This window comes from Pinus tabuliformis, chromosome 7 (genome assembly GCF_031772625.1).
Source record: "Pinus tabuliformis cultivar Carrire ecotype Pingquan chromosome 7, CPIR1, whole genome shotgun sequence".
NCBI lineage: Eukaryota > Viridiplantae > Streptophyta > Pinopsida > Pinales > Pinaceae > Pinus > Pinus tabuliformis.
This window is the reverse complement of record NC_142293.1, coordinates 582,783,064-582,805,137: the sequence shown is the minus strand read 5'-3', so window position 1 is coordinate 582,805,137 and position 22,074 is coordinate 582,783,064. Positions and strand designations below refer to the sequence as shown.

General features: G+C 39.1%; 1 pseudogene; it reads left to right on the top strand.

Moving 5' to 3' along the window:
• Nucleotides 1-20,133: 20,133 nt before the first annotated feature.
• Nucleotides 20,134-21,731, top strand: LOC149248770 (TLC domain-containing protein At5g14285-like; annotated as a pseudogene).
• The last annotated feature ends 343 nt before the right edge of the window (nt 21,732-22,074 follow it).

Genomic DNA, 22,074 nt, shown 5'->3' with positions numbered 1-22,074 from the left:
AACCCATTTAGCAGGGGGGTTGATGATGAGTCCCAAAAATGGGTAACTTATTGGGCTCATTTTGCCTACTGTTCCTCATCAATCAACCATTTTTCATAGTTTATGCATGTTTTTTGAGTATATTTATGTTATTTGAACGAGTGATGGTGGTCACTTTACCAAGAAGGCTAATATGTGGTTATTTCAGGTTTTTTGGACAAATTTTGGAACAAGGCCAAGCAATTATTAACCAGATGATAGCCAAGCATGAAGGAACAAGGGTGACGATTCGTAGAAAGGGTGTCTCTTGCATTAAATGGCCCTTCCTCGAAATCTCCACCGTCAACTCGGAGCTCAGCAAGCCACCAAAACGAATCCTAAAGGCAGCCGAGCAGCTTGGTGAAAAGTGACGGTTTACTAGCAGTGTGAATAGCCGAGCCCCTTGAGTTAAGGAGGGCTACTAAGGACCCTCGTAGTGCATAAATAGGAAGGCTTTCAGCCTTCGTAGGTTACTTTTTGAACTATTGGGTTTTGCACTATAGTGCTATCATTTTCTCAGCTCATTTTCGTAGCTACTGCTGTATAACTTTCTTGTGACATGATTATTTTTTAGTAATGAAAAGCAGCTTTATTTGGCATTAGTTCTGAGTTTTTCTTAGGAGCCTATAGCTCTTGGGGTTGGGCCCAACCCAAGTGCCAAGGCTTCCTTTGTGTACTGTTATTTGTTTTTTATGTCTTTGCGAAATAATTTCTGTTAAGTAGATTAAGATCTTGCTGGTTACCTAGGTCATTTGTTGATGATTAGGAAGACTTTTTATGTTCAGATTGAGTTGATAGGTTAATAACATGGAAGATCTTCAGAAAAAGGCCATCAAGCACCTCTGATCTCACCTCTCCCTCAGTGGGATCGTGAGCTGGGACAAAGGTGACCTTGCTGCCAACAAAAACACTGTCTTTGCCTCACCATGCAATCATTAGTGTTAGATTCTCATTTGCAGAAATTGATACCAGTTGTAGTTACATGTTCATGTTCATGATTGCTTAGTTTGAATAGCCATTTCACGTGGTTTCATTGCAAATAAACTTCTATTCATTTCATTCGCTGTTACTTAGGCCATATTAGAGTAAAGTAGCTAGGTCATTGGTTTTCCAAGTCATTGTTTGTTCAGTTTGAGAAATAACTTGCAGAGCACCTGTAATACCTCTCCATCTACCCGTACTCCATCAATCCCATCTGCTCCATCCCCTAACTCTGATTCTTGCCTCACATTTTCTATGTTCCCTCACTCTAACCTAGTTTCCATATTTTTGTGCAACAATTCTCCACTCCTCCTTGAACAAACCCAACCATCCTCATCACTCCTCAGCTCCATCCACCAAGTCCTGGACCTCCTCACACCCTTATCCTACCCCCATATTCACTTCTCCACCTTTCTCTCTCCATCCACCCTCCAAAATCCTATTTTTGAACATCTTGTAGAAAATACAGAACATCCCGTAAAACCCCTGCAGACTTCCTGTAGAAGCTCACGAAAGCGTTTTCTTGATAGAAAAATTCTGTGAAACTCTCTGGAAGGGTGCTAGGGACCCCTTTGGCCCTCTTCTAATTTCTGAACCTCCTGCAAGCATTTCCTCTCTCCATTCCACCTCTGCACAGTCAAAAACCAGTTAAAGCACATGCATAACAATTCTGACACTTTACTTAAAAATACAAAAAGATGTTTTTTCAGATTTTACTGTAGAAGTAGCTTAGACACATGCATTTCACCTTCTTAGAAGTCAATGGCATCTCCTTCAGTAGCTTGCATCCTCTTTCTTGCATTAGTAGGATTAGCCGGTAAAATTTGGGTTTGCTAGGGTTTGTGTTTCCTTTCAGCTTTTCAGTTTCTTTCTGCAAGTAGATTAGCCTCCTTTGAGTTAGCTTTCATCCATCAGTTAGAAAGTTTCTTCTTAGAGCTCATAGAAGTTGGCTTAAGCTCCTAGTGGACTTGTGCCAGCTGACCAAGTGACAACTGCGGCAAGAGCTAGTACTTGTGCATACAGCACCATCGCTTCCAAGTTTGTTACGAAGTACCAAGTTGATAAAAGTAAAGAAGGGAGTCCCAGGAGTTGCAGCATTATTGCTGCAATACTGGAGCCCACCAATATATATAAGTTACAATCTTGAGGAAACCCCAGATTTATACTTAGAATATTTTCACATTCACTAGCAAAACACGTTCAGCTCGTTGGCGCGCCCACACAGTCACCCAAATGACTCTCGCCTAACTCTTCGTTTGCCTCCACACGTTCACCTGAATGCATTCCTTTTAGCTCATCTAACTCGTTGTGCATTTCCACCGAACACCCAACTCACCCACCGGTGGGTGCTCTCCACCGAATGCCTAACTCGCCAAGTCTCTACCGGCGAGTCGTTCATCATGCATGCACGTTCAAGACTTCACCCAGACCGCCATTCACCAACTTGTGTCATTTAGCTAGACGCCTTGCCGCGCCCTCGAAAGACTTCCCGAACGACTGTTCACTTGAACGCCTTTCCGCGCCCTCGAACGACTTCTCGAAAAACTGTTCACCCGGACGCTCTGTTGCGCCCTCGAACGACCTTGCCCAAACGCCTTCAAATGATTCTGAACGAACACCCTCGAATGACTTCCTACACGAGGCCCTCGAACGACTTCATGCATGATGCCTTTGAATGGCTTCCTTCATTTCGGCTTGGGTGCTTCGGCCCTGCACTTCGTCCACCTGCACCTCCGCCCGAATTTCAGACCAACTCACACTTTCACCTTCTTTCTATCTTGAACGATTTGAACTTGTGCATTTTTCCATGACTTAGCTCCATCACCAAGCCACCAATATATATGGCGTGCCCATCGCATGAAATGTTGTGTCTCCATGTTGGTCGACCCACCATATCTCTGTTTTAACTTTCATTTCACTTCTTGAATGGGTCGGCTCACCCGTCGGTCGACCCAACTATTGTGTCTTCTATCATTTGTCGACGCCTCCCTGTCGGCTTGCTAGGACCATCCATGGCCTATATACTCAAATGATTTCAAAACACTTCGCATTTATTCCCACCATGCCATAGCTCCTTAGCTTGTCGCCTCCGTGCGTGCTGCCCTGTTGCTTGCGGCTCGTGGTCCTCACATTCTCCCCCACTTGAAATCATTGTCGGCCTCGACAACCTTTCATCCCAGCAACTATCTATCACCAATATATCCATACCAATGCCATATAAACCACTGGTATGTCATACATCAGAAAGTCTCCTCAATCTATGTTCATCAACCACATCCTGTTGCAATCTCCACATACTGCTCCCACTGTGGAAGGCTGGCCCCTCCAACTCAAGCTACATGCTTACTGCAACATATCATGTCGACCTCATCATGTATTGTCATCGTGTGAATTGTTGCCATGATACTCTAACACAATGCTAACACATCTCTGTAAACCGTCGATCCCCATGACTTGAACTAGTTGGGTATCTAATCCAACTGTCATGCTCAAACCATGAGAATACACATTCTCATGCCACCATCAGTGATTTCTCAAACTCCTGTCACAACATCAACCCAATCAAGAATCCATCTCCATCTAAGTAAGCCATGCCTAGGTCCATGAAGTAGTCTTCGTCTCATCTGCAACATGCTACCCACGATGTTTGGTATCAATGTGTTGCATGAAATTAGCCGCATGTATCCCAACATCATCATCCATATGTGTAAAATCCATCTCCTCAATATGAAGAGATCCTTTCATCAATCCTGACTCTTGATGTGCCACATCCAGGTTCATGAAGAAACCTCCATGATATCTGCAATGTGCCATCCCTCAAGTCTACCAATGAAACAAATATACACGTCTCATTCATCCATTTGTAAAAAGTGGTTAAGTCTCAGCTCAACCCATGCCCAAGTGTTGCCACCAATGCATCATCATCATTGTAACTCCATCACTCCAAAGTGTCTCATATCGATCCTCCACATCAAGTCACTCTTTCAAGCACATTCATACATGTACTCAAAATTATGCACCCCATCCTGCATCAAAGTCCCTAACCTCAGGTCCCCGATGCATTAGATCCTCTAAGTCCACCATAATATGAAGTCCAAAAAAGTCACAACCTCATGTCATCATGAGCTTCATGAGTCATCTCCAACCATCATCCCAGCAAGCATACATGTCTTGGCATAAAGGTCTCTGCAAGATGCCTCAACTTTCCATGTAGTAGGAATGCTCCATAGTCTGCTCACAATTCCAACCAAGTCCATGGCCTCGTTGTACCCAAGTGCACAACATCTCCATCGGCTCATAAGTAAAACATCCCCATGTCACATCAACAAATCTACCTGCAAAACATCCCTGCCTTGGCACTCCTCATTGGATGCCCATAAGTGACACCTCTACAAGTGCTCCTACATATTGTCCCTGCATAAGACTGCCATGCTCCATGTCTCCAACCTGATGTCCATGACTCAAGTTGTCTATGTTGTCTAACTAGGTAAACCCAACACAACAATCGGTCATCCTCATCCAAGCCCTGCAAATTTGGTCTAGTGAACTCGGTCACTCAACCATATCATCTCATGAGCCTCTTCCACCATGGCTCTGCCACTTAAGGTTCCACCAAGACTTCCTCTTGGTCTCGGCCACGAGAATTCCACCCAAGTATCACCATACTCAAGTGTGTGCCCTCCTCTAATATGTCCATGAGTCATGTCAGGCACTTAGCCAATTCTCCATGTGGCTAAAGCATGACCCATTCTTCTACAATAATCATCATGTTCCTCCCTTGTCACGGGCCTTCGTACCTTCTGTCATAAGGTCACAATCAACAACCAACAAGCCCTACAACAGTCAATGATCCTTGCTTTTCCATATATGGTATCTTTGTAGACATCCACGGTAAAATCCTCCCTTGCATCGACAAACTGACTTTGCTCTTCCCTACATATAGTTCATCTTCCAAAAGTCTCACTGAAAGATAAGTATCAGTACTTACTTCATCATGAGGCTCCTCCATATGAGTTTCCTCATCCACCAATGTCTGCAAACTACATGATCCTGGTTCAACTTGAAAAATTTCAAGTTCCTCCTCCATCGTTGTCATATCTACAACATCCTTAATCATCGCAGCTTCCTCTTTCTTATCATCATAATCTGCAACTTCCTTCTTATCCTGAATGAAAGCTATGAACTGGTTTTTCTCAAGAGTTAGCCATTCTAGTTTCTTTCGAATCAAGTTCTGTCTCATCCTTAATTCCTTGAGTTCTGCATCAAACAAGTCCACATTCCCTGCAAGTTGATAGGATTCATCCCTATTCATGTCAGAGATCCCTTTCTTGACCAAAGCATGAAGAACATCCTTTATTTCGAACAAGTCCTTGCTCCATTCTGCAATTCTTTGTCCCAAAACACTTGATTCTTCAAGTATATTTCCTTTGGATTTACTTCGACCCAATGTGTGCCCTTGCCATTCTTCGAAGGTCATAATCCCTGTAAAACCCCTTTTCTACAAAGTATCTACATCCTTCTCAATTCTCTGAATCACCCTTGATACCACTTTTCATGTTAGTGCAGTGGGATCAGCTCCTTGTCCCAATTAGCTTTGATACCACCTATCATGAAGTGGAGTGGGATCAGCTTCTCATTGCAATTCACCACCTCTTATACCACCTGTCATGCCCCTACACTGGCGGTACTCTTTCAACCGCACTATAGGAGGTGAGGCACCACCAACCCTTTTCTTTTCACCAATACTCATGGTCATGGATTACGCCTTACTTCTATACTTAGTTTATTTTTCAACTTTACCAAGTACTTTCATTAATTATAAGACATCAGTTAAACATTCATCAACTTTAACATAAATGCACAATAGTATAACTCGGAGGGGAAACTCCCTGTAATGAGTCTACCTGTAATAACAATCTATATAAGTTACAATCTTGAGGAAACCCCAGATTTATACTTAGGATATTTTCACATTCACTAGCACAACACCTTTAGCCAGCTCGTGGGCGCACCCACATGGTCGCCTGAACGACTCTCGCCCAACTCTTTGTTTGCCTCTGCACGTTCACCCAAACGTGTTTCGTTCAGCTCGTCTAACTTGTTGTGCATTTCCGCCGAACACCCAACTCGCCGACCGACGAGCACTCTCCACTGAACGGCCAACTTGCCACGTCTCCACCAGCAAGTTGTTCACCGTGCAACCGTTCAAGACTTCACTCGGATCGCCGTTCACCAACTCGTGTCGTTCGGCCGACCGCTCTATTGCGCCCTCGAATGAATTCTTGAACGACCGTTCTCCCAGAAACCCTGTTGTGCCCTCGAATGAATTCTCGAATGACTGTTCTCCCAGACACCCTACCGCGCCCTCGAACGACCCTGCCTAAATGCCTTCAAACGATTCTGCACAAACACCCTCAAACGGCTTACTGCACAACGCCCTCGAATGACTTCTTGCACGACGCCCTCGAACGAATTCCTGCACGACACCCTCGAATGACTTCCTGCATGACACCTTCAAATGACTTCCTTCGTTTCGGCTCAGGTGCTTCGGCCCTGCACTTTGTCCACTTGCACCTTTGCCCAGATCTCAGACCAACTCAGACTTTCACCTTCGTTCTATCTTGAATGCACTGAACTTGTGTGTTTTTCCATGACTTAGCTGCATGGACAAGCCACCAATATATATGGCTTGCCCATCACATGAAATGTTGTGTCTCCATGTTGGCCGACCCACGATATCTCCGTTTCAACTTTCGTTTCACTTCTTGAATGGGTCGGCTCGCTCGTCGACTGACCCAACTATCATGTCTTCTATCATTTGGCCTCGCCTGCCCGTTAGCCTACCGGGACCGCCTACTACCTATATACTCAAACTACTTCAAAACACTTTGAATTTCTTCCCACCGTTCCACAGCTCCTTAGCTCGTCACCTCTGTGCGTGCTGCTGTGTCGCTTGTGGCTCATGGTCCTCATAGGTACCCTCTCAGAACTCTCGTGGTCCATGAGACAATAGGCCTGGGAAACCTGCTCGTGATAATGCTGGGGTGGTAAGACATGTACCATTTGTTGATCAGGTTCCCCAAGTTCCATTATTGCCTCAATGTGCACCATTGTTTGATGCTTATGAGGTAAATTCAGATCCGAAGATTATTGTCCTTGGAATTTCTCAGAAATCTAACATTAGGAGAGGACAAGTTTCATTCTCAGGGACTATCTATTCTTGTGTTCAAAAATTGCCTCTGTCAGTGAAGGGCACCAAATTCAACTTTGCCAATTGGATCGATTTGCTGAGATTTAAGTATTTACATTGGGCTGGAAGTTCCAAAAGCCATTTCAAGTGTTAAAGAAGAATTGATTTTTTTTGGCAGAGATCTCTATTTCAAGTGCTATTGCAGATATGAATATAGGATTGATTATGTGTTGGTTTATAAGTTTGTAATGTGAGTTGTAGTATTTTATGATGTGATAACGTGAAAAATCAAATGAAGAATCAATTATAGAATAGATTAACATATTTTTAAGTTGGTGGTTCTTTATGCATATGGTGACACAAAAACATATCACGAATTTGATTATGTATAATCTGTTATAAGTTGGTGGTGTCTAGGAACATCAGCATACAGGGTAATTTGATTATGTGTTTAAGAGGTTATCTTGTATAATTGACTTCTGAATACGTTTGGTACTCAGACTATCTTCTTATATAACTAGGGAATACATTAGAAGACCATGTGTTCAACATATGGAGGTGTGTCCATAGGATGGTTCATTATCTAGATTGACAACGTTAATTCTGTAAAGTATGTCAAAGATGGTTAAATGAAGTTATGTTTTAAATGGTGGTCAAGTGACATATCGAAAATGTGGTGGTGAAGAAAGAGCGGTGTGAGCAAGTTTCTAGAGTGGATGTGTGTTGATGAAGACGAGTCAGAAAACTATCATGTTGTTGTTGTAATACGTGTTTTTAATGTTTTCCATGCAAGCATTAATGGAGGGTGTTGGAAGTAATACTCCCATGTCATGTGTAGTTGTAATTAGGAGTTACGAGGAGTCAATATAGAGGTTGTTGTTTCCAACGTATGAGTCATAGCCATGATCTAGATTGTTGAACTCAATAATTTATGTCCTATATATATGTAACCTTTGTGTTCAATAAAAGTATCTAAGTGTGATTTGTTGTGTGCAATCAATTGTTGTTTGATCTCTCACTAGTTTCTATAAGATAACCATCACTACCTATAATTCATGAGTGCCACAATTATTCACAAATGTGGCTTGACAAATTACTATTATTTAAGTAAAACTACACTACTTGAGATCATTTACCCGCTGATTCATAAACAAATAGACTTTAATTGTAATGAGATATTTTTGAGTAAAGCTGATTTTTTTACATTAAGAAAAGATGAACTCCTATACTTACATTGAAAAAAATTATATTTTTTTGTTGAAATTATATTTAATTTATTTTTTTTCAAAATATATTTTTCCAACAAATTTTATTAAAAATATAACTAAAAATATGTAGTCGCATATTTTAATTATTAATATTACATAATTAACTTGTTTTAAAATTCTATGGAAATTGAATTTATTCAAACATTTAGAGAAATGATTTAAATAATGTAAAATTATAATTTCCTTAACAATTATGTTTTAAAATCACAATAATAGTGAAAAATATTAAATATCTTTATTTTTTCAAGATTAAACTTCTAAAATTTAAAATAATTTTTTTATTAAATAAAAGAAAATTACACACCCACAAATATTTTCATTATTATTATTCAAACAGTTTATTATTAGAATTTCTCAAAGTAAATGCTTACTTTGAAAAATTATTTCAGCTATCTTGAAAAATGATTTGCAACTAAATTTTCAAAACAAAACAAATTGAAAATTCAAATTTATTTGTAGGAAGAATTTATACTAAATTATTAATTTTATATATTATAAATATTTTAATATATCTAAGATTTAAACATTTTTTTGCTTTGGAAATATATATAACTAGCAATTTTACCTAAAGGTGAAAAAGAACCCCAAAGTTGTGTTTGAGGCAAGCCATGGACTTGGGTGACCGATATAATCATTATCCACATATCAATAATTGAAATTGTTAATAATAAACATTAATACAAGTTGGCATTTATAATCAATATCCCTCAATTCTCATTACAACACCAATAACATGAAACACAATTGTTTAAGCTCCCAAACTTTGGCTCCAACTTAAGAGATAAGATTGATTTCCTTTCCAAACCTGTGTTCCTTTGAGGATGTACGGAATATTTTAAATTCTACCCTCCTTTACTTTTATGAAGAATGGTTGCATTGTTATCACTATAAATCTTCAATGTGTAATACTATATATTGATATATGAAAATCTTATATTTAATGTAAAAATAATATAATAAAATATGATATTATTGATATTTTTTAAAATAAAAATAAAAAATCAGATTTTAAAAATGATGAAATATTAATTTCATAAAACTATACATGATTTATAATATAAAAGGTAGGAAATATTTTAAATTGGATTTTCTTTTAATTTTTGGAAGAAGGTTTGTCAAAGGAAGAGACAACCATGAAGGGTTGTAGGAGGAAGACACTTTACACCTATAGTCCTTAGAACTCAAAGCCAGACATTGCACACCTATAGTTGTTAGAACTCAAAGCCACTAATAAATTGACAATGATATGTAAACAAAATAGAGATACATATTCAATGTAGATATACATACCTACGATAAAGTAAGAACAAGACAATGAATAAAATTAAGGGAAGAACTGAAATGACCTAATAGAATTATGGACATAGCTCCATTAAAGTCCACTAAAAAATGTCTAGCAACAACAATGTCTAAATTAAAAAAGATTAAAAAAAAAATAAAGAAGAAAAGGTTCAATCTGACAATAAGAATATTAAGAAACAATAGTGCCAAAATGACTACATATTTATTAAATAATTGGTGGTATCTCATGTCACTTTCACATTTTGAAGAACTTGTTTCTACTCAAAAGGAAATCTTTAAATTTCCTTCCATCAATGTTTTGGTCCTGATCACAGTGGAAACTTATTTCTATCTAATTTATGGGAAGCAAAATGTGTTTACAACAAGAGTCATTTGACAATAAGAGTGAGTCTACACATCTAGTGCAACCAGAATCTCCTCGAAATAAATATGTGTGCAGAAAAACATGACAGAGAAAATATGCCTAATCATTGCAGAATCTTTGGACACCATATCCATGTTGGCATCAAGATAATCACTTAGAGGGGAAATGTTATTTGACTTCAAAGCAATTAATAGGTCCAAGTCACTTGTGTGGTTGCACAATGTAATTCTTATTGATGTTGAGTGGGGAAAGAAATGCATTCAATAAGCTCTATCAACTTATATGAATATGCTCAAATTGTTGTTTATATATATCCCACTTAAGTTGTTCAAGTTTCTAAAAAAATAATTCAAGGTGTTGTTGAATTCATTGTGATTCAGAAATGCTACTTGCAAATTCAAGAGCCCATTGAGACTGGGGAGCATTCCAGTGAATCCTTTCTGCTGCAGGGAGATGGGGTAGTTGAAGATTTGAGTTGGTTGAGATTTTCAGGAAGCTTGTCTCTCAGACTTAGATTTTGCATCAAAATGAAATTCCTATGACAAAGCCTCCCTAACACTATATGTGACTCCAAATCCCGCAAGCATCGTTTCCAATCCCATCACTGAGAATCTCCTTGTTTTCCAAGTGATGGGAAGAAAATCACTCGCCTAGTGGTAGCATGTATCATCTAAATTTTGATGAACACATTTGCAAATAAAAGATGCGAGAATTACATAAATAAATACATTAATATTAAAATTCAAGATTTTTGTTTATCATGCTAGTGCTTCTAACCATTGATCATAATGTAAAATGTGCAATCAAAAATCATTTTTTCAATTTACTAGACACTTTAATAATTTATTTTCTTTCCCTAATAATTCTTTATCCATGCTTAATATAAATTTGTACGTTAAATACTTTTTAATTAGTACTTCTATATTAACCTAAATCTATAAGTGTAAATCTATCCAACATCAAGAAAATCAAAGTAACTTATAACAAAAAAAAATACATCTTTTATGCTATCTCCCACCATGTCACACTGATTATAGACAATTGTGCCAATATTGGATTCAACATGTCAGTGCGAGCCTTCGCTCAATCTACAAAGGCTTCGAAAAGCCACGATAGACTCTCACATCTTCCTATGGCCAGTGATACCTCCAAACAAAATTTTCCTCATATCACTCTTGTATGACGTAGAACACTTTTGTGGGTTGATTAAACACAGCAGAAAATGCAACAAATAGATTCCTCTCCTAAGTGATGCGTACGAGGATTTCATTTCTATAGTGTAATTTGCTTATACATAAGATTTTTAAATGATTATTAATTTAGCTGATACTAAAGGTTACACATTATGTGTTAAATATTTAATTCTGCCCATATATACTGACACCGACGTTACAAACGAAATGGATTTAAAGGTTACATATATGGTTTATTATTACTTCTGTATTTCGTTTTGTGTTAATTATTATATTGTGCTGACAGATGATGACCCTAGAACATCTTTAGTATGGAGTGAGCTATGCTTAAGAAAATATTCCTGTTCTCTGAATTTGTTTTCAGTTAATCACGTATGACCGTGCGAACAATAAGGCGATTTAAAACTTGTGAAAAGACTTTTTGTAAGCGCCACTGAGCTATTCTGATCATGCTACTTGTAGCAGTAACAGTGCAACTTTCTATTTACTTAATAGAAAGTTTCCAACATTTTCAAATTTATTCTTTTATATATATCGAGAGAAATAGTCTGAAATTTACTTCCCAGGATTTTTAAATTTATATAAAAACAAAACAGGTATGTTGAAAAAGTGGAGAAGACAAAATATGAATTCACATGTAAAATATGATATGAGCTGTTGTTCTTTTATTCCGATGAAGGGTATTTATCTTTTTCCAACTAGCTACTTACCTAAAATATCTTGACATGCAACCACACATTAAAAATTGTCTATCACTTAACTCTATTTGACTAACACTCAATCACTAAGTTAACTAAACTTCTTAGCCAAAAATAATTAACTTATTTTAACTAAACACATATCTATAAGTATTTTGTATTTTGTTTTCTTCCAAAAATATCAAATATATGAACTTTTTTCTTGGAGAAAAATAATAGAATCCATCGAGCTGTGGTCTACCAGCTACTTGTAGCGGTTGCCATAACAATGAACCAGGTTCGATTCCTCGTAGGCTTATTCCACTCGTGGGATGTTGGCTCTTATTGTTATGGCATCGCGTAATTCTGATTTTCTGCCTGGCCACTACCGTTGATGAAATATGAGTAACATCTCCTTCGTGAGAAATAATAGGGAGGAAACGTTTGAACGTGCTTACTACTACCTGGCAGGACATATAGCGAGGCACACAACAGAGGCAACCAGCCCAGAGATCGACCCTGCGTATGTCGACGCACTCAAGCTAAGCCTAACGAGTTATATTTATAGCTTATATACAAGTTATTGTTGGGGATTTTTCTGGTAAAATCCCAAAAACAAATAAAACTTCACACACAGAAGCAATGCTCTGTTTTCTTCACTCCAGGATCTTTTGTGAACAGGGAAGCTTTTTTTTTTTTAAAAAGGACTGAGAACAGAGTATTACACCACCATAAAAAGATTTCTATTCAAAAATATATTGCCTCATACATATTCATCCTCTTTTACTGAGAGGGATTTACCAAAAACAACATTCAACCAACAAAAACAAACTCTGTCTCCTCCTGAGTATTTACATTGCTGGTGTGTAAAAACCCATTTACATTTACTGCTGTAAAACTATTTTACTCATACTGCTGTAACAAAAATTTACATATGAAGCTCAAAACATTATATGTCTTCTTCACTCCCCGCACTGCTGTGCATTTCCTCTTGCAAAAATCAACAGAGTTCAACTCCCTGGAAAATACATGCGCTCCACCATTTTTCTTTATGCACTGCTGTGCATTAATACATGGTTTTTTTCGCTGCTCCTTCGTTTTACAATGGCCAACACATAAAAAACATTACAGCACACGAGCCCTTTTTCATTCGACTCGTTATGTGAAAATTACCCTAAAAACTAAAAACATATGTAAAAACCAACACACATAATTATAATTACATTTTACGTGCCGTAAGAAAAAACATAAATATCTACCTACTTTCTACGACACCATTTATCTTGAGTTTAATTCTTTTGCAGAAGGGACATGCGGTCAACGAAACTTGACTCTTACTCCACGCAAAAACTTTAATGTTGGTTTGTATGCAGCTTTACACAATCAACGGCGGACAAGGATTTCGGGAGCCAGTTTGCTGCAGAGCTTTATGTCCCAAAATGTTACGTAGGCTGACGTATGGGGTGGGACGCGTGCCCAAATTTTATTGCATCGGGCTCGATCATACGGAAACAACTTTACGCTAGAAGGCGGTCCGAAATTGAAAGGCGGTTTTGCTGAGCGGTTTGGGCGTTGTACGCCTGCGTTGAAATTACAAATTCAACACTCCCCTTTAATTTCAACTGCTGGGCATTCGGTCATACCCAGACACTTCCTCAAAAATTCAAAGCTTTTCTGATCCAGTGGCTTTGTCAAGATGTCTGCAACCTGTTCCTGAGTCCTGCAATGTTCTAAGACAATTTCTCCTTTGTTCACCAATTCTCTGATGTAGTGAAACCTTGTATCAATGTGTTTCGTTCTCTTATGAAACACTGAATTCTTTGACAATGCAATAGCTGAGCTATTGTCACAAAAGATCACTGTCGCTTTTGCCTGCTCTTGGCCTAAGCTCCTCAACATTCTTCTCATCCAAACTGCTTGACATGCTGCTGCTGTAGCTGCCACATATTCAGCCTCTTCTGTAGACAATGCTACAATGGATTGCTTCTTAGAAGCCCATGAAATGGCTCCTGAACCCATATGAAAAACATAACCGAAAGTGCTTTTCCGATCATCTACACTTCCAGCCCAATCACTATCAGTGTATCCAACCAAATCTGAATGTTCTGAGACATTATATAAAATTCCAAACATTTTGGTACCTTTAACATACCTCAAAATTCTTTTTGCTGCCTGCCAATGTGCCTCCTTTGGCCTCTCCATGAATCTGGAAATTAAACTAACAGCATACATAATGTCAGGCCTAGTTGCTGTTAAATACATAAGGCTGCCAACAATACTTTTGTACAAACTAGGATCAAAATCCTTGCTGCTGTCCTCTCTGCTGAGTTTTAATCCCATTACTGTGGGAGTGATCGCTGCTTTGCATTCTTGCATGTTAAATCTACCCAACACTTGATTTACATATCTAGCTTGTGAGATAAAAATTCCTTTTTCATTTTGATCTACTTCTATGCCTAAGAAGTATCTCAAGAAACCCATGTCAGTCATTTCAAATTCCTCTTTCATGACTGATTTAAAATTCTCAATGAGCTGATCATCATTACCTGTGAAAATTACATCATCAACATATAAGACAACAATTAAAATTTTACCATCTTTTTCTTTGATGTAGACGGTGGGTTCTCCTTCACACTTGTCAAATTCATTATCCAATAGATATGAATCTATCCTGTTGTACCATGCTCTTGGCGCTTGCTTCAGCCCATAAAGAGCTTTCTTCAATTTGCACACTTTGTGCTCTTCACCTTTCTTCTCATAGCCTAGAGGCTGTTCAACATAAACCTCTTCCTTTAACACTCCATTTAGGAATGCTGACTTCACGTCCATTTGGTAGACTTTCCATTTGTTTTGTGCTGCTATGGACAGCACTGCTCTCACGGTTTCCATTCTTGCAACCGGTTCGAAAGTTTCCTCATAATCTCTCCCATATTGCTGCTTGTATCCTTTGACAACCAACCTTGCCTTGTGCCTTTCTATCTTGCCTTCAGCATTGCTCTTGGTCTTGTAGACCCATTTCACTCCAATGACTTCTTTGCCTTTTGGTAGCTCAACCAAATCCCATGTTTTGTTTCTCTCTATGGCATTCATCTCCTCATTCATAGCTTCTATCCATTTCTTATCTTTGATTGCATCCTCGAAATGAATAGGATCATCAACATGACAATACAAGGCAAATAAGGAATTCATTCCTTCATCATAAATATCACTTAGATTTCTAAATTTCTTACCTCTTTCATTTGGTGTGCAAGTGCTTGAAGACGCACTTGAATTTCCTCCTTGTGGTGTGCTTGGAGAAGCACTCTCATTTATCCTCAATGGTGTCCCTTGCTGTCCTTATGTTGCCGCTGCTGTTTGGGGATGCATTTCAGCCACCTCCTCATCATCTTCATCATGAGACAAATAGTTTTTAACATTAATTGTCTTCTCTATGCTTCCATCCCAAGCTTCCTCTTCAATGAATTGAACATCTCTGCTGACAAAAACTTCTTGTTAGATGGGATATACAACCTGTAAGCTTTGGATTCCTCACTGTATCCAATGAAGATACATTTCTCCCCTTTGCTGTCCAATTTCCTCCTTAGCTGATCTGGTATGTGTGCATAGGCCACACATCCAAAAACTTTCAAGTGGGTGACACCTTGCTTTCTCCCACTCCATGCTTCTTCCGACACTTTGTTCAACACTGCTTTTGTAGGACACCTATTCAAAATGTAAACTGCACAATTTACAGCTTCAGCCCAATAATCATTTGGAAAATGCTTTGCCTTCAACATGCTCCTTGCCATATCCATGATGGTCCTGTTCTTCCTTTCAGCAACTCCATTTTGCTGTGGGGTGTACCTTGCTGTAAACTGTTTATGAATTCCATTTTCTCTACAAAAACGTAGAAACTCCTTGGAGATATACTCACCTCCTCTATCAGTTCTCAAAACTTTAATATGCAGCCCGCTTTGGTTCTCCACAAGTGCTTTGAAATTTCGGAATTTTTCAAACACTTCACTTTTGTTTTTAAGAAAATATACCCAAGTTTTTCTTGTAAAGTCATCAATGAATGTTAGGAAATATTGGCTGCCTGCTAATGATGGAGCTTGCATCGGTCCACATAAATCTGAGTGAATGATCTTTAAGGGTGCCTTTGCCCTTATGCTTTTACCTGATGAAAAACTTTCTCTATGTTGTTTTCCCAAAATGCAACCTTCACAGAGGCTGTCCGGTTTCTCTATCAATGGTAGTCCTCTTACCATTCCTTTCCTACTCAACAAATTTAGACCTCCAAAATTGAGATGTCCAAATCTCAAGTGCCACAACCAATTTTCATCCTTTGGCACGCTTTGGAAAGCCTCTTGGGTGACTGCTGCAATTTCTCCTTTGTTTTTCAAGTCTGCCCTGATCCGGAGAGGGAACATCCTGTTCCTTGTCATTTTTACTTCAGCAATGCATCGTTTGCTGGGTGCTATATCCATGATGGTGCATACATCATTTTTAAAAAAAACATTGTACCCCTTATGGACAAGCTGTCCAATACTCAAGAGGTTACATCTCATTCCGGGGACATAGTAGACATCTGCTATGGTTTCCCTTTCTCCTTGCTTTGTAAATATTTTTACCTCCCCTTTTCCCATAACAGAGATTTTGCTATCAGTTCCAAGTGTGACTTCTGATTTCATATTTTTATCTAGGGTAGAAAAGAGGGCTATGTTTCCTGTCATATGGTTGCTACAACTTGAGTCTAAAAACCATATGTCCTCACTGTTTGTTTTAGCCATGTTACAAGCTAACAACACATTATCTTGACTGTTATTTTCTCTAGTGACATTTGCATTTGATCTATTGTTCATATCATGCTGCTTCTTCCTACATTCACTGGCATAATGCCCATATTTTTTACAATAATAGCATTGGACATTGGATTTCTCATACCTTTGTCCTTGAGCATGATGTTGTCCTCTTTGTTGGCTGCTGCCTTGGCCTTGGTTCTGATTTGGATTGCTGCCTCTTCCTTGAGCATTTGCTGGGCTGTTCCTTCCACCTCTGTTTTGACTTCTGCCTCTTCCTCTCTTGTTTCCTCTGCCTTGACCTCTTCCTCTTCCAAAGGACATCTAGGTCTTGAAGGCTTGCTCTAGAGATGAGTTTTCATTTCTACTCAACCTCTGCTCATGTGTTATCAATGATGCATGAAGCTCATCAACTGAAAAGTTTGAGAGATCTTTTGTCTCTTCAATGGTGGTGACAATTGCATCAAACTTTGAGGGTAAGACCCTCAATATTTTCTCCACAATCCTCCTTTCTTCAATGGTTTCTCCATGAGTCCTCATCTGTGTGACCAAACCAATCACATGTGTGAAGAATGAGTCAATATTATCTGACTCCTTCATGCTCAGATTCTCAAAATCTTTTCTCAGCAATTGTAGTTTTGCTGTCTTCACTCTCTCCATGCTTTGATAGGCTGTCTTGAGGGTTTGCCATGCTTCATTTGCTGTCTTAGCTGCTGCTAACCTTGGAAACATACTCTGGTCTACTGCTAGATACAACAACACACGGGCTTTTGAATCCTTCTTCCTATTGCTCTTCAGGAGATCTCTCTCTCCCTGAGTTAATGCATTGAACTCATCTTCATCTGCTGGTTCTTCAAAACCATCTTCAACTATTTCCCATAAATCTTGAGAGGCAAACAGGGCTGTCATGGTTATTGCCCAATAGTCATAGTTTTTCCCATTAAACTGTGGGAGCTGGGTGTTAAACATACCCATACCAATGCTTGTGCTGGCCATTCCTTGCATCCTTAGTTATGCTTCAATTTCTTGACTGTGTATTTTAAAACACTGACTGTTTCTTCAGCAACACATAAAAAAACTTTGTGAAATACCTAAGTATTTTCTTGTCTGAGCCTTCACTCTGCTGGAGAAGATCTACTGCTGCAACAAAAGACTCCTCCCTTCAGCTTCTTGAACACCTTCAAGGAGCCTAAGCCTGCTCTGATACCACTGTTGGGGATTTTTCTGGTAAAATCCCAAAAACAAATAAAACTTCACACACAGAAGCAATGCTCTGTTTTCTTCACTCCAGGATCTTTTGTGCACAGGGAAGCCTTTTTTTTTAAAAAAAGGACTGAGAACAGAGTATTCACCACCATAAAAACATTTCTATTCAAAAATATATTGCCTCATACATATTCATCCTCTTTTACTGAGAGGGATTTACCAAAAAACAACATTCAACCAACAAAAACAAACTCTGTCTCCTCCTGAGTATTTACACTGCTGGTGTGTAAAAACCCATTTACATTTACTGCTGTAAAACTATTTTACTCATACTGCTGTAAAAAAAATTTACATATGAAGCTCAAAACATTATATGTCTTCTTCACTCCCCGCACTGTTGTGCATTTCCTCTTGCAAAAATCAACAGAGTTCAACTCCCTGGAAAATACATGCGCTCCACCATTTTTCTTTATGCACTGTTGTGCATTAATACATGGTTTTTTCCACTGCTCCTTCGTTTTACAATGGCCAACACATAAAAAACATTACAGCACACGAGCTCTTTTTCATTCGACTCGTTATGTGAAAATTACCCTAAAAACTAAAAACATATGTAAAAACCAACACACATAATTATAATTACATTTTATGTGCCGTAAGAAAAAACATAAATATCTACCTACTTTCTACGACACCATTTATCTTGAGTTTAATTCTTTTGCAGAAGGGACATGCGGTCAACGAAACTTGACTCTTACTCCACGCAAAAACTTTAATGTTGGTTCGTATGCAGCTTTACACAATCAACGGCGGAGATTGATGGAGACAATCGAACGGCGGACAAGGATTTCGGGAGCCAGTTTGCTGCAGAGCTTTATGTCCCGAAATGTTACGTAGGCTGACATATGGGGTGGGACGTGTGCCCAAATTTTATTGCATCGGGCTCGATCATACGGAAACAACTTTATGCTGGAAGGCGGTCCGAAATTGAAAGGCGGTTTTGCTGAGCGGTTTGGGCGTTGTACGCCTGCGTTGAAATTACAAATTCAACAGTTATATAAGAAGTGTACATACGTAAACATTTACTCTGTCAAATAGAGTGATTTTGAAGTTTCCCACATTCTTACCCTAAAACTCTCGTTCGTGTTTGCTCAATTGTTCCTTTGTGCACAACAAATATCTCATTTTCTAGATTGGAGAATAACGATTCAATTACCATTTGCGACGGTGAAAAGCTTGACCCGAGGATACGATGACAGAAGAATTAATTTCTTAATTTGTCTAGCTAAAATGCGAAATTAAAGCTCTAAAAAAACTCCAATATCGCAGGAAGAGCTTCAACTTTCCATTTCTGTTTTGGTCAACATATTCCCTGAGATTTAGTATGGGGAAGTAGAATAAGCTGCAAATGTTAACACTGATGTAGATCTAGCTCGCATCCAATTTAATGAGCTAGATAACATATTATTCGTGAGGGAGGAGGAGTACCCCAGGGAATCGAAACCAATGAAAATCCATTTAAATGCGATGAATAATTCAAATGCACTGTAATACAAGGGTTTGACAAAGATCAAATGTAGGATTCTTTATTTATTTAATTGTTGACCCGAGTGGCACACATGGCGGTTCCCAAGATCGAGAGGCGGAGATTTGAAAGATCCAAGGACCGAAACCATGCCGTCTGTGATAGTTCAGCTTTTGTTCAGACTCTCCCGCCTAAAGTGTGCACGCTCGGTCAGGATCTCCATTACCAGCGGCACCCGCATCCTCTCGAGGTCCAACAAGAAAATCAAAACCCTTTCTGTCAATAATCTCGCGATGATGAAATCAGTCCGCCCTTCAACATATTCTACAATTGATCTACAATTTCATTTTGAAGAATGATACCAATGGTTCCTTTGGCGGAATCCCGGAAAATTTACACATGAAACAAATGAGGCAATAGCCTAGGGATCAATACATAATCTAGTGACGCCCAATACGCTCCTGTACATTTGGCCATAGCTCTTACCAAGGACAAAGGGGTATTCTCCGTCAAGCGATTTCATCGACTGCAGTTGGAGATGAAATTGTGGAAGCAGTACAAAGAGTCCTTCCGCAGGCCCTGAAAAACTCCCATCCCAAGAGCTTTATTTTAGATAGTGTAGCAGACGACGATGATGAAGACAAAAATTGTTGTGGCGTTGGCAGCGGCTCTTCAGACGATGAATCACTGTGCTACTGCTGCGAATGTGCAGCTGCGAGTGGCTCAGGATTTAGCATGTGCGTTGGGCGAGAAGAAAGGGAACGATTCTCAGAGTGCCTTTATGCAATTTCCCATCGCGTAGTGTGGAAGCCTGTGGGCATTAGTATAGCCTTCAAATGGCCAGACATCTGAAGTCCACGCAGGAAGGAGCAATGAAAACCAGTCATTTGTCAAATTTAGCTAGGTGCGATGACGACAAAATTGAAGCTCATTCGCTAGAGTGAACCGTGTTTGCCCACCAAATGCCATAGTGAGAACGCCTTAAAATAAATTACTAATATGCTCGACTTTTCATACGTTAATGCAATGCGTTCCCACTTGTATTTACATAATCACCGGCTGAGTCTACGCTTTGGGATTAAAACACATACATTTTATTATTTCTTATTTATTTTAATTTTCTTCATCAACGAGTGTATATTGGATGGCTATTCCTTTAATTGTCGCTTTGCCTCGGGTTCAGTTGAGGGTTGTGGGTAACCTACGAGTTCATCATACGGTTTCATTAATTATTTGGCCGCACCCATTTTCGTTTGATTGCTAAATATTTGGCTTTTCAAAAATTGATATAAAAATACTCTCTTGTGTTGAAGGTAAACGGAGTAGTCTACCCAGGCGGAGGAATGGCCCGGTTTCCGTCACCGCCCGGAAAAACCTCTGGCTCCGGCCACCAGCTATTCCTCCGGCCAGCTCCGCCACCCTCCACATTTAATGATGTCTGACAAGAGTTCCATCGCTGTCTTGCCGCCATTCACACCTCAATTCAAATTTGGGAATTAACCGCGGGCTGCATTCGACCCGGCACTCCCCTGCAGCTCACCAAGTCACCAGAACAAGCGAAACTGGAAGGGCAAGAACAGGTTCGAGGCTGCGAGCTGTGGCATCTCATTCGTTCATGCAACCATCGTTTGCATTCTCTCTGTGCACGACATGCGCAGTAACCCATGGAAGCTTGATGCACCCAACGCAGATTTAGAGAACAAAATCATGGAGTTCAACGCTGCATATTTCGTTGTGGACTTGCTCCACTATTTTCTTGCCAACCCATCTAATCACCTCTTTATATTTCACCATATTGCAACTTCCTTCTACCTAGTAACTTGCAGGTACTATGTAGGCGATGGAGGGCTCTCGGCCATCTCTCTGATAGCTGCAAGGCAATCGACAACTCCATTACAAAATGTGTGGACTATTTCTCGTATGGCTAAAACGGAGTCTACCTTGGCCAACATGATCTATAGTTCTGTTTTTCCATTTTTCACTGTGTATTTTACCGTGGTGAGGTGCATTGTTTGGCCTTGGTTGGCATGGAAGTTGGCCTCCTTCTACTTAGCTGGTAAGGTAGATGTCGTTATTCCTTACTGGATGGCTAGTTCATGGATGGTCACTGTTATTCTGGCTCTTTTCAGGAGCACCATCTAGGTTTACAAGCTTTGGACAAGTTTGATCCATTTCTATGCAAAGAGAGGGACTCCAAAGCACAAGCTTGGATCCCAGAAAGAAGAGTAAGCATAGTGGAGCTTGATCCAATTGTTATAACTACAATGCTTTTAGTTGAATTAACCAATTTTCCTGTATTTTTCTTTGTGTAGGTGTAGTATTTTAACCGTTCAAATTGATAATAATAGTTTTCTTCCAGGCCCATCTGTAAAGTATTGTACTTCAGTCAACAAACTCTAGAAACAAAAGCCATGGTGCTATTCAGCATCAATTTTCAAGATTTTGGTGTTGTTTATTTTTTAAATTCTTGCGCAATCCTCAAAATTGGGGCAATTTTTTTCATTATCTTTAAAAGCCTGATAGGAAGATTACTAAAAGGGATGCAAAAACCATCATTACATCTAATTAACAT